This window comes from Chenopodium album, chromosome 20 (assembly GCF_948465745.1).
Source record: "Chenopodium album chromosome 20, dcCheAlbu1.1, whole genome shotgun sequence".
Classification (NCBI taxonomy): domain Eukaryota; kingdom Viridiplantae; phylum Streptophyta; class Magnoliopsida; order Caryophyllales; family Amaranthaceae; genus Chenopodium; species Chenopodium album.
The window spans coordinates 41,147,495-41,160,813 of record NC_137853.1 but is presented as its reverse complement, the minus strand read 5'-3'; the positions used below and the strand labels follow the sequence as shown (position 1 = coordinate 41,160,813).

At 35.1% G+C, this 13,319-nt stretch overlaps 1 pseudogene across 1 annotated transcript; it reads left to right on the top strand.

The window, feature by feature from the left end:
• The first annotated feature begins 1,247 nt into the window (after window positions 1-1,247).
• Window positions 1,248-13,020, top strand: LOC145598099 (vacuolar protein sorting-associated protein 52 A-like; annotated as a pseudogene). Its single transcript, XR_014103477.1, has 17 exons — window positions 1,248-1,564; window positions 2,129-2,186; window positions 3,544-3,639; window positions 4,660-4,761; window positions 4,978-5,061; window positions 5,349-5,429; window positions 6,235-6,630; window positions 7,092-7,274; window positions 9,234-9,349; window positions 9,451-9,509; window positions 11,030-11,130; window positions 11,220-11,270; window positions 11,454-11,633; window positions 11,728-11,862; window positions 11,943-12,017; window positions 12,166-12,223; window positions 12,378-13,020. The product of XR_014103477.1 is annotated as a vacuolar protein sorting-associated protein 52 A-like (transcript).
• Window positions 13,021-13,319: the final 299 nt, after the last annotated feature.

Sequence of the window (13,319 nt, the reverse complement as noted above, 5' to 3'; positions counted from 1 at the left end):
TTATTCGCAGGTTGTTAGGTTACAGGTTGCCATATGATTAGCTATCTAGCTCCAGGTATTCAACGAAGTCAAATACAGATCTTTCTAAAGAATATCCTGAGCAGATTAAGTCAAGAGGAGTTGCCAAGAATATCGGGACCACGAAGTACCATCACGCCGTTAGTGAAGACCAATTCAAACTGTAACAGATAAGTCTTCAAGGATAAGGGCGAAGAAGTAGGAACTACCTCAACCCACTAACTCTAGTCCCCGGATTCCATGGAATCCGGAATGGAGCCGTTGAATTTTATCCCATTATTTCTTATGTTATAAATAGGAGAACAATCATTGTACAAAGGCATCACAAATATTCCAACCTTATTACTCATAGCATTTAAGTATCCTCTGGCTACTCCAAGCACATTGTTCTTATCCAGTTGTAAACCTAAGTTGTATTTGTTTCAACCTAACAACCTAGTGGATTGATGGACTCATTGCCACCCGCAGTTTTTACCCTTATTTATGGGGTCAACGTCACCATTTCATGTCTATTCTCCCTTTTCTTTTCCCGTTCTTTGCATTCCCGTTTATCTTGTTTCCTTGAACCTGCATGCGTTGTCATTCTCATTCAAATTAATCTAGCTGTTGTCATATTGAGTCTGGTCTTATACGGCAATCAAATTTTGACCTAAACAACATCCATAGTATAATCACGCATGTACGTATATGTTTACACAAAACTCCTATGAGGGAATAATTGAGTGGGCTTGACCTCATTATTACTTTTTACATATTTTGCATAAGTTTTTGCAATCTAAATTAAAGTTTTATTAAAACCTTAAAAATAAAAAAAAAACCTTTAAAATAAAAAAATACTTAAGTAATAGGTATGGACTATGGAGTACTTCTCAATCTCATATTCTCATTGACCAATAAAGTGTTACTCACTCATTAGGTAAGATTTTTACAATAGATATAACAACTAAAAAGATCTATGTATGTACTTAGGGTCTGTTCACATTTACTTAATTTCAGTTCAGTTTAGTTTAGTTCAGCTCAATTCAGTAAATGTGAACAGACCCTTAATGTATCAATTGTAAATAAAATTTCAAGTGCCAACATTTTCTTAACATAAGAAACAAATTAAAGAAAAGTAACAATTTGCATATAATTTTCAAATTTAACCGACGACACGGGATATTATACCATTAAGGCGTAAATTGCAAATTTACAATTTCATAGAAAAGCTCACCTCCCGTGTGGCATCCTAAATTCCTAACTCGGGGTATTCATGTAAATTTTCTTGCTGGGTGAAAAAAAAAAGCGTCACGAATCATCTCCTTCCTACAATCCTATTCCCAAATCCCAATTCACCTCCAATTCCATCTTTTTAACCCAATTCAATCTGAAGAACAAACAAGAAGATTGAAATAAAGGGATTTCGATCAAATCCAAACTTTTCCCAGAAATCAAATTGGGGCATATCAACTGAATCCCACTTGGATTTTCCAGTAATGTCCCAAATGGAGGTCCTTGATTTAGGGGCTTTTGTGGGAGATTTATCCATGGAGGACGATGGCGCCAGGTAACCTTCTCTCTTATAAATTCATCAAATTATGCTGTAAAATTTGTAACCTTGATCGATTTTAGGAAATGGGTAATGTGATTGAAACATGAATTTAGATATCTTTTGTGATTATCAAGCCTATTTTGGATCTGGGGTATCGTTAGATTTTGATTCTGTTTTGTTGATCACCCAATAAGTTAACTTGTTTAGTGTCTGTATAAACCCGAATGCCCAAATTAGATCATACACCCGTGAGCATGATGTCGGAAGCACATACAGTACAAAAGACCGCAAGCATAATGCACATCATGCTCTCGTGTGTACAAGATAATCAACTGCATCGAATGAATGGTTAATGTTTTTTTCTTTGCTTTGTACTATAGTTGAACGGTTCCTTGTGACGGTTCATGTTGGTCGACCCAAAATCATTTTGGGCTAAAGCATTGTTGTATCATAGTTGACATGATCCTTTTTTGCTGGCTTCCTGACTATGAATGGTGACTGCATTTTGTAACACAATGTATGTATATGTTGTGTGTTTTGCTAGTAGTATGTGACACAAAATTTATTCTTATTTTCCAGTGATGATGTGTCACTTGAAGGGCTACAACAAGAGCTAGAAGAATGTATTCATGATGATGTAAGGGCACTCTATGTTTGAGAATTTTAATTCCAAGTTGACAGTTTAGCAAGTTTACCATGTTTGCTTGTCTGAGAAACAAGATCAATGTTAAGTATGGAACCTAGTTTTAGTTTTTTTATTACAGTTTATGATTTTCTCGGCTTTCCAATTGTAGTTTCTGGCATGACTTGATTATCAATGTTATCACGCATAAATCGATTTAATAGGCAATGGATTGAGCTAGGATTTCATATCGCTTAGTGAGTAAGTTTTTCTACACTACACTGAACCCAGTTACCAGTCAATATGTCTTAACAGATGAATCTTGTTTATGTGCTATATTGCTTGAATGCTGGTGTATTCAGTTTCGGTAGTTGTCGGAGCTTACTTTTGGAAGAATGTGAATGATGTATCTGTGTAGTTGCAAAGCGTTTTTCAACCTTGCTAGGAGTATTATACTATTATGTGTAGAGGGAAATGTAAGGTTCTCAGTTGTGTCTTGTATTTTGTGTTTTGGTAGTTGTCCTGGCTTAGTTTTGGGAGTGTGGATGATGATGTATATGTGTAGCTACTAGCTAGGCATTTCTTAAAATTGCTAGAAGTTATTGAAGATTTACTCTACTATCTGTTGATGGGTGGGGTTATTTTCAAGGAGGTTGAATGTCTTACACTAATGAGCTGGAAAATTTAAGTTATCTGTAGATTTTGATGCTGTTTTAGACACCTGTAACATTGATGAAATATAGTGAACTATTTAGGGCACATGTTATCATCTAAAATCATTGTTGTAGAATTCCTTAACTTGATACTTTAAGGAATATGTGATGAGCTTGGATCTGAATTGCCTAGAATATTTTCTATGGGTGTAATCGTGATATGAATCATGTGATCGGTGGCTTTGTGTGTGTTGATCCATCAAATAAGAAAAAGAAATCATGTTATAGATAATAGGAGTTATTAAGTCTATCTCCTTCTAATCAAGCTGCTTTGGGACTATCAGTTGGAAGTTGCAATTCTGGACTCTCTCCCTGTGGTTAGAATGTAAAGAATATTATTGCTGAACAGTTTTGTTTCTGGCATATGGTTTTGATGCAATAAAATTTTCAAAGCACTGTTTCCTTCAATTTTCTTTTATACCTAAAATTTTTGGCCTAAAAACCGTCTTGATCATATCCTACATTTGGAAGAATGAATAACCAGCTTGCATTTTGTTGATAATTATATCCTGGCATTTTCAAAGCAACCAGGTCTTATGAGTCAATGTGCTGATCTCTTCTCTTTTCAGCTCTTGATTTGTGTGGCTATATTTATTCTTAGCCTGGTTTAGTTTAATCCTTGTCTGTTGAAATCAGTGTAAATTTATTATTCCATGCAGGTTGTGGCTAACATCCTGTCAAAAGGTATTAAACTGCGTGACTATACAAAGACTGTTGAGAAGAACTTACGTGAAGGTGAATTAGATTCTATACAGGTTTGTATCGTTTTGATTGTATATTCAGGCAACCTTTTTGTTTAAATCACTCCTCTTTTTCATTGTAAGTGGTAAATAAATTATAGTTTATTTGTTATTATTTTGTATGGGTTGGGTGTAATCATCCTAAAGGCTTTGTAACAATATTTATCATGTTGGAGTAAGGCTAAAGTTAACAAGAAAGATGGGTTTGCATGTTTCATAGTCCAATTGAAGATGTCTGACTTTCTTTGCTTTTCAAAAGTTACCAGCAGATTCGGTCGCTGAGTTGTTGGATGTATCATCTTTTGTTTTGATTCTCCATAGAGAATGTAGTGTTGGGATTGCTGAAGTGTAGTGTTTGGCTCCTGGTTTAATCTTGTGGTTCTGATGGTTTTGCTCCATGACTAAAAAAATGCTCCTGATAATGGGTGTTACACCTTGGAAAGGGACTGCATAGTGGAACTCACCTTCTTGTATTTGCAGTTTTTCTGCTTTGAACTGTATATTATGGCTTTCAAGTTTACTGAATCCGAAATTTCTTAGAGTGGCTTGCCTAAAGATGGATGATGCGGGTCCATGGAATTGTAGGTTGTAGCTTATCCTTATGACAAACATCTTCCTTTATTCTACCCCTGTCAGTCATATTTGAGAAATTATGCATTGATTAAATGGTTAAATAGCTTTCTCGCTGTGCTTGTTAATTTAGGCCTGATTTGGTAAGCTTAAAAGCTCTTGTTGAAAAAGCTCAAAAAAAGAGCTTTTTATAATTAGCTTATTGGATATTTAACTTTTTAGTTATTACATACACTTAAATAGTTAAACAGCTAATATTAACGACTACTTATCAAATACTTTTACATAACCAGTTACAACCAGCTAGTCAAGCCACTTAATACAACCAGTTATATCAATTAGCTTCCAGCTAATTACCAAACAGGGCCTTACTTTAATTTTCTATCACAAGCTCTTTTCCTCAAATACTTGAAGTCTGTTTAATTGTTGAAGGTTACAAGGTTCTTTTGCTTCTTAACCATGCAGGATTATATTAAAGAAAGTGATAATCTTGTGTCACTTCATGACCAAATTCGTGACTGTGACACCATCTTGTCACAGATGGAGTCCCTTCTAAGCGGATTTCAGGTATGGAAGAACTTCTTTTATGAAGCTATTGTTTACGAACCATAAGTGAATTTTTGGAGAGGTCAGTAGAATATATTTTAATTTGGTATATTGTGTAAGTGACAGTTTGTGGTGATTTGTAATGTTTGTGGTTTGCCCATACTTTTGTAACCTTCAATTTTTTTTTATTTTTTATTTTTTATTTTTAAATTAACAATATGTTGTTGATATGAGTAGGCTGAGATTGGTTCCATAAGTTCAGACATAAAAGTTCTCCAAGAGAAGTCAATGGACATGGGCTTGAAGCTGAAGAACCGCAAGGTATAACAGTTTAATCATTTACAAGTTCATCTTTCAAAAGTTAAACTGTAACTGTAAATTATCCCGAAATTGGTATATACATTTATTACTCTGTACCCCAAGTACTTTCTCATGCCAAATCACAATTGTTTTGTGCATTGATCTTATCTTTTTTCTACCTTTCTTGTTTCTATCTTATAATGTAGCTTGTGGGATCTTTATTCAACTTATAGTTTTGTTTCTCAGTCTATTGTTATTCAACTCAACAGCAGGCTGCTAATATTATATGTTTGTTTTCCCGTTAACAGATGGCAGAATCAAAATTGGCCAAATTTGTTGAAGATATCATCGTCCCACCAAGGATGGTTGACATTATCGTCGATGGTGAGGTACATACTGCTACTACTTGTGGGGTTTTTTTATTTTTTATTTTTATTTCATTGACTTTAGAGAAAGAGCAGTGATAATCTTTGCATACTTTGATATTTTAAAAGAGTTTTGAAACAACAAAATCAAAGGCTCATTCCCTAAAGGATAGGGGTTTGGCTGCCTTCTGAGTCTATCTCCTGTGGTCATCCTCTAAGATCCTCTTTTTCCTTTCGCATCTATCGTGCATTACATATTTTTGCAAAATTTTGAATTCTCTTTTGATGTAAAAAAAAATCGATCATAAGGAGATAATTTAAAGAATCTTTTGGTAGACTGGAGTCATCCAACAGATTGTTATTTAATTTTTTTTTTTAATTTCAACCTTTTCTTTAATGGTAAGGAAGAGCATATAAATCACATAAAATTTTGATTGATCTTGATATATTTCTACTTTGGACTCTGGAGTATGTTTTTGACTAAGAGATTGCATGCCTTCTGAAGTTAATATGGATTAATCTCTAGCCTAATTTTGTAGATGACATATATCTAAAGTAACATCAGGCCTTATTGTTTTTTATTTCTATTTTGTGCATGTCCTAAGACTCTAAACAGATCCACCATCAATCAGCCAGTTTATTGCATATTACAAAAAAACTATTTTTCCTTTGTAATACTGACAAATTAGGCGCTTTGTGTGTAAATGGGGTTTCAAAAAGTCTTTTACCAACAGCTTCTCACTTGCTTTATGGATAACTTTGTACGTGCAACTTCTGGTGCTTTGGGTGCTTCATGGTTGCAGTAGAGCTTATATTTTATTTTATCCAGGTCAATGAGGAGTACATGAGAACATTAGAGATACTCAGTAAGAAGTTGAAGTTTGTGACTTCAGAATCAACGGTGAAGACATCAATGGCTTTAAAAGATGTTCAACCGGAGTTGGAAAGACTTCGGCAGAAGGCAGTTTCCAAGGTTTCTTTTTAGTTGACCTCTAGCATTAACGCAATATGCATCCCTCCTGTTTCACTTAAGTTTATGAAGCTTCTGTTGCATCTTGTTATTCCACGATCTTATGTCATGCTTTGAATCTTTGATATCTTAAATGGCACATCAATCTGCTAAAATGATCTTACTGTCAAATTTGTATATGGTGACCTTTTGTGGTACACCTTGTTCATTGTGTCAAGGTAAGCCCGTGCAGCTTACCTTGACACAATGAACAAGGTGCAGCTTATCTATTTGAGCCCTCAAAAGTTGGAAATATGTGACTATAAACAAGCCATTAATCTCAGGTTTTTTACCCAGAAATGAAATAATTTCACGTTCTAGAATTGTAACTGTATCCTTCATAGATAGAATTATTATGCGGTTTACATTTAAGATATAACCTTAACCTTAATCATAGTTAGAGCTGATGATTTTGTCAAGCTCTGTTTGGAGAACAGATATGGCATTTTTTTGGGTGCTGGGTGAGTGGAGGAGGTGGAGGAGGGGGGGGGGGGGGGAAGAGTGAAGGAACGGAAAAGAATGAAGCTTTTCTGTGGGCCTCTCAGAAGAGTTTGATCGGGTAGATCATTTTTTTTCCCTCTCTAATGAGCTAAGTGTTGATGCAGAACAATGCTCTCCTGTATTTGTTTGTCTTTTATGCTAAATTTGACGGTAATTAAACTCGGCCAATGTTACAGGTTTTGAGTGCACATTTCCGTGCTTATATAGAAGCCTTGGAGAAACTGCAACTTGATATAGCAACATCAAATGATTTGATTGGTGTTGAAGCCAGAGGCACCAGTCTTTTCTCAACCAGAAGAGAGCCTTTGAAGAACCGTTCTTCTGTTTTTTCTCTGGGGGATAGAATAAACATTTTAAAGGTATTTTTTTTTCCCATAAAGACTATTCATGGTTAATCCTCGTCAGGTGGTTGGTGTTTGGACTTTCTGCTGCTGTTTCGTGCATGTTTTTTTTTTTTTTTTTTTTTTTTTTTTTTTTTTTTTCATCTAACTTTGCAACCTGGCTAATCCTGATCACTTGTTGTAAGTTTAGATCCCCACTACTTGTTTTGTCATACTTGTAGCAGTTTATGGAAGAAGTACAAATTCCTAGATATTTTAAAGTAATTGTTATCACTCAAGTTAATCACTGTATTTCATTTCACTAAAATTATAATCCTAATCTCTACTAAAATTTGCAAAAAGCGCATATCAAAGGGTTTCTGGCGTTATAAAGATGATTGTATGCCTGATAAGTTTCTTTTTTCATCCCAATAAATTGTGAGGCACATATTTTGCTATGAGTTTCTTATGTGCTTGGTAAATCTTTTGGGGAAAAAACAACTGTTGAATTTATAGGAAAATTTGCCAATTACTACCGCGTATTAATGCGTATTTGAAAATTACTACCGCGAAATAAAAAACTTGTGACTTACTACCGTAAAAACTTCAAAAAATTTGTGATTACTACCAATCTCCATTTTAAGTCGTTTATGACGTCACTAACCCACGTTAAACCCATGGTTAACCTATTTAACCACCTAAAAATAAAAGAAAAATAAAAAAAGGCCTAACCCATGGTTAACCCCCCCAACAACCTCACTCTTTTCCCCCAATTTAGAAAACTGAGCAACTTAGAAATTTCTCCAAATTGCTGCTTTTTCTCAAAATTGAAGACTAATACCTCGAAGGTGTCCTCAAATCGATTCAAGTAAATTCTCAATTTGTTTAATTTCGCTCCCAAACGTGTTGTTTACTTGTGTTAGAATTCTAGGGTTTAACGACATTTTTGGAATTCGCAATTTAGGGTTTTGGAGTGCGATTTTGATTGACAAATTTAGGGGTATTGTATACTTCTTTGAATTAAACTAAGATTTAAAGATAATAAGTGATAAAAGTTTATGTTTTTGTTGTTGACTCAACAGGGAGATGTTTAGGGGGGCAAGGTGGAAGGGTTGGAAATGCAAATGTGGGTTGAACACTTCAATTATGAAGTCCTGGACCAAAGAAAACCCTGGTAGGAGGTTTGTAGCTTGTCCAGACTTTGATGCGGAGAACAATACAAGAGGCTGCAAATATTTTGTGTGGTATGAGAGAGAAAGAGGAGGGAAATTGAATTGGGTAGTTGGGGGGTTAACCATGGGTTAGGCCTTTTATTATTTTTCTTTTATTTTTAGGTGGTTAAATAGGTTAACCATGGGTTTAACGTGGGTTAGTGACGTCATAAACGATTTAAAATGGAGATTGGTAGTAATCGCAAATTTTTTGAAGTTTTTACGGTAGTAAGTCACAAGTTTTTTTATTTCGCGGTAGTAATTTTCAAATACGCATTAATACGCGGTAGTAATTGGCAAATTTTCCGAATTTATACATAGAATTATTTTACAATAAAATAAGCAGGGAAACTGTAAAATAGGCGGCAGTTGCATTTGCTACTCTGGTGTCAGAGTTATACAGTGTATATTATCCTTCCCTGCATGTTACCTACAATGGAACTTTCTACTCGTATTTTGTTCTTGTTATTGTTCTTTGCCTTCAATTTTTAAATTCAACGAATTAATGGAACACATAATATGACAAAAAGCTCACAGCATAATCTTTTCAGAAGAGGGCTAGCCTGTAGATTAGCTCCTTGTTCATTGTGGTTTAGCAAGGAATTTCTTGTTATTGCATTTGTCCACTCCTCTGGCTGTCCTTGTGTCTGGATTTTAATGTATAAAGCTCATCTTTTTTTGGCTTGTTGTGATGATTCATCATTTAATGCTATTTTTATATCTCTGCTGAAATGTGATGTTTGCTTGCTGTTGACCTTCATATTTGTAAACTGCACGTCGCCTTCAGGAAATTGATCAACCTGCATTGATTCCTCATATAGCAGAAGCGAGCTCTCAGAAATATCCTTATGAAGTTCTTTTCCGGAGCCTGCATAAGTTGTTGATGGACACTGCCAGTTCTGAGTATGCACTAGAATGCCATTTTGCATCGTTAAAATTCAATGACTATTAGGTTTTACTTTGAATTGTTTGTATGCAACTTGATCAAATCTGCTACCTTCCAGGTATCTTTTCTGCGATGAATTTTTTGGAGAAGAGTCCTTATTTACTGAAATATTTGCAGGTAATCATTCAGGCTATTCATTTTATCTAAAGAATTCAAGTCAGTAGTGTGGTATCTTGTAATGACTAATGAAAGGGAAAGGGGGAGGGGGGGAGTCAACCAGATGCATGAGGATGATATGCAAGTCACCTTGTGTGAGAAATCTCAACTTATAACCCAATATAGTGATTGTTTTATTCTAGGAGAGTGAAATGCTGTATCAGCTAGTTTGCTGTGCCTTCTCAAGTGGCTGGTGTTTTGAAGACATTTAGAATCTATTTAGCTAGAGTCAATGCATGGTCTTTTTTCTAATTTTCTATCGGAGTACTGTTTTAGTGCAAGACCATGGTCCACGATGCCTCTTAACTTGGCATCTTGCACCCTGTGCTTGATGTTTTGTGTATCACGATTAGAGTGGGATTAGTTGGTAGATATATGACATTCTACATCATTAGCATAACGAAAAGTTTCAAGAGAAAACATAATCTCATCCATATATGTTATTGGCCTTGAGGCTGAATATTTTTTATTTAATCAAGCAATTAATTAATCAAGTTGTTGTATCTCGAATGGGGTAGAAGTTGTGTCTTGGGGTCTTGGGGAGAAATTTGGAGTTCTACTATGAGAAAATGTTGTATGATTATTTGATTGAAATTATAGAGTAAAAACAAGGAAAATTGAAATAGGAATAAGCTAACCTGTTCAATCTATCATCCTTTTCAGGGGCTGACAGTTTCACTAATGTAATACTCTTTATACAAGGTATTAGACCTAGTGGCTCTTCAGGGGCTGACAAGTATGTAGTAGTAATACGAACCAAAGATATTGATATGAGTTGCAAAAACTTAAGGTTGAATTACCAATAAAACATTCCTCATTATCATAAGGCAAGCGATAGTTCTCAGGGAACAAAAAGGTTTTCAATCATCAATTAGCAATGTTTGTTCATTGCATGGAGGGCCGGAGCTTTTTTGTAGGGGGTAGCAAAACCTTAAAGAAACCCTTAAGTAGTTTATCCCAACCTCATATTGTTATCTTAATGCTTAAATTAAATGATAACCAAATCCAATGCAAATTACCGAAGGGTATTATATTGTACACATAAGGCACTAGCACGTGCAAGACCAAATCAATGATATGGCTTTGTTGGTCATCGGAAAACCTTGTGGGAGCTGCAAGGATCACGGTCAAGCTCTGCCTGCAGCAGTGTTTGGCTCTAAAGGTTTGAATATCAAAATGGCATTTCTATCCTTACCATATCATGTAATTCCATTGGAGATGAAAGTCAAAATGACATAAAGGCAACGAGTTATTCAACATCTAGAACTTCTGGAAATTCCATAATGATGCTCTAAAGCTTGATTCCCATGCCCTGATTCAATGAAAATGGTCCAAAAATCAAAGCCACTATCCCCCTGTACCATGCCAAATATGGACTTCTTGATTGTTCTTAATTCCATCTTAAGATAATTGATCTAACTAAATCAATAACCCAAGTTTTATACCAGCACTGTGATGATTTTATTGCTCCTTTTTGGCAGGTCCATTTGCAGTAATCGATGAGCACTTCAACACAATTTTGTCAAATTCTTTTGACGCTATTGGACTAATGCTCATGATTCGCCTTACCCATCAGCACCAGGTACTTTTCTGTTATATATTATTTATTTACTATTATCTTGCTAACCTGTGACTTATGTCATATCAATTGACTCTCTGTCTTTATTTCAGCTTATTATGTCAAGAAGACGGATTCCTTGCTTGGACTCATACTTGGATAAGGTGTGTTTCTTTTAAGTAACTTTTATTGCCATGAATTGAATAAAAAGACTCCTCCTTTAACTGGATAATTGATTTCCTTTTAATTGCTTTACATCAATACTTATGTGCAACTTGAACCTTCAAACCTTCCTATTCATATACAACTGCAACATAATGGTTTCCTGTTACCTTTTATGTGACCAGGTGAACATCGCACTATGGCCCCGTTTTAAGATGGTCTTTGACATGCACATCAACAGTCTACGTAATGCAAATGTGAAAACATTGTCGGAAGATGATGTTCGTCCTCACTATGTTATGAGGCGTTATGCTGAGTTTACTGCCTCCCTCATTCATCTCAACGTTGACTACGGAGATGGCCAGGTCTGCTAATTCATATCCTCATGCTCCAAGAATTATCACTGCTGTAATCTGTGCATATAATTACTTGACTACATTGATTTCTGTTTCTTTTCAGCTGGAGATGAACTTGGAAAGACTTAGAATGGCAGTTGATGATTTGATTATGAAGCTGTCTACGCAGTTTCTTAAATCAAAACTGCAAAGTGTGTTTCTTATAAATAACTATGATATGACGATTGCAGTCTTAAAGGTAAAAGTGGTTATATTGGTTAATGGACTACCTGCTTCAACTGAGAGCCTCATTTCATAACCTTTTTTTTTCAAATTCAGGAAGCTGGTCCTGATGGTGGTAAGATTCAGATGCATTTTGAGGAGGTCCTGAAGAGCCAAACAACTATATATGTGGTAAGTGACCAGCATAAAGTTTTCTATGAGGTGTTGTTCTAGCATTTCCATGTTGGCTCTCTAATTTCTGTATTTGATTTTGTTAGTGATTTTAACTCTGTGGTTTTATGTGGCTGTATAAACATTGATTGTTACTTTGTTTATTCAGGAGGAACTACTGCTGGAGCACTTCAGTGATCTGATTAAGTTTGTGAAGACCAGGGCATGTGAGTACTATATGCGTCTTCTCAAAGTAACTTATTTAAAGAAGTGAAAATCATAGATTTATACTGGTGATTATGTGTAAATTATCCTTTGCTTTATCTCCATTTCTTCATGGATACTAATACTTTGAATGCTGGTTTGGTAATCATCGATTAGCCGAGGATCAAAGCTCGAATTCTGAGAAGGTCATATCAGTAAGTGAAGTTGAGCCACTCGTGAAGGACTTTGCTAGCAGATGGAAAGATGCAATTGAGCTGATGCACAAAGATGTGATAACATCCTTCAGCAATTTCTTGTGCGGTATGGAGATCTTGAGAACTTCACTAACCCAGTTGCTGCTTTACTACACACGGCTGTCCGAGTGTGTAAAGAAGGTGCAGGGAGGGTCTGCACTGAACAAGGATCTCGTCTCTATTCAATTAATTATTCATGAGATTAGGAAATTCTCAAGGACATTCTAGGTTTGCTGTAAACATTTTTACGCTGACATAAGAGATAGCAAGTTTCGAGAAATGTTGATACTTTGAGTTGATTGTTATAAGAAAAAAGTCGAGTTTTTTTTACTCAAATCTCATCTTTAGTGAGGGCTGTAGAAGAAGTGCTCCTTAAAATACAACTGCTGTTATGAAACCTTCAAACACTTGGATTGTTATGGAGGAAAGTGAACAAAATACATGTTTCGGAACTGTTGTGTATTGTGGTCCATCCCCAATTTTGGGTCTTTGATTTGTTCAACATTGGATGTAAAAAGTTGGATAATTGACTTGATATCAATACAACTTACGCAGTATCTTGTTAATTTTTCGTGAAGTTGACATTCACCTATTATGAAAATATGTCATCTCCATTTGCTTGTCCCATTTACTAATTAATAAATATGAGTCAAAAAATTTTCTCTCAAAAATATAAATTATACCTAGTAATTAAAAATTTTCAATAAGCAGTCATTTTTTTATTCAAATTGTGAAGAAGTTAATCAGTTTGTCTCCTTAGTTGAGGGAAATGATTTTGACACACCATTGTAAAAACATAATTTTCTGTATTCTTCTCACATAGAGATGAGCCAAAATTAATTTTTGATTAGAGGTGATAAAAACA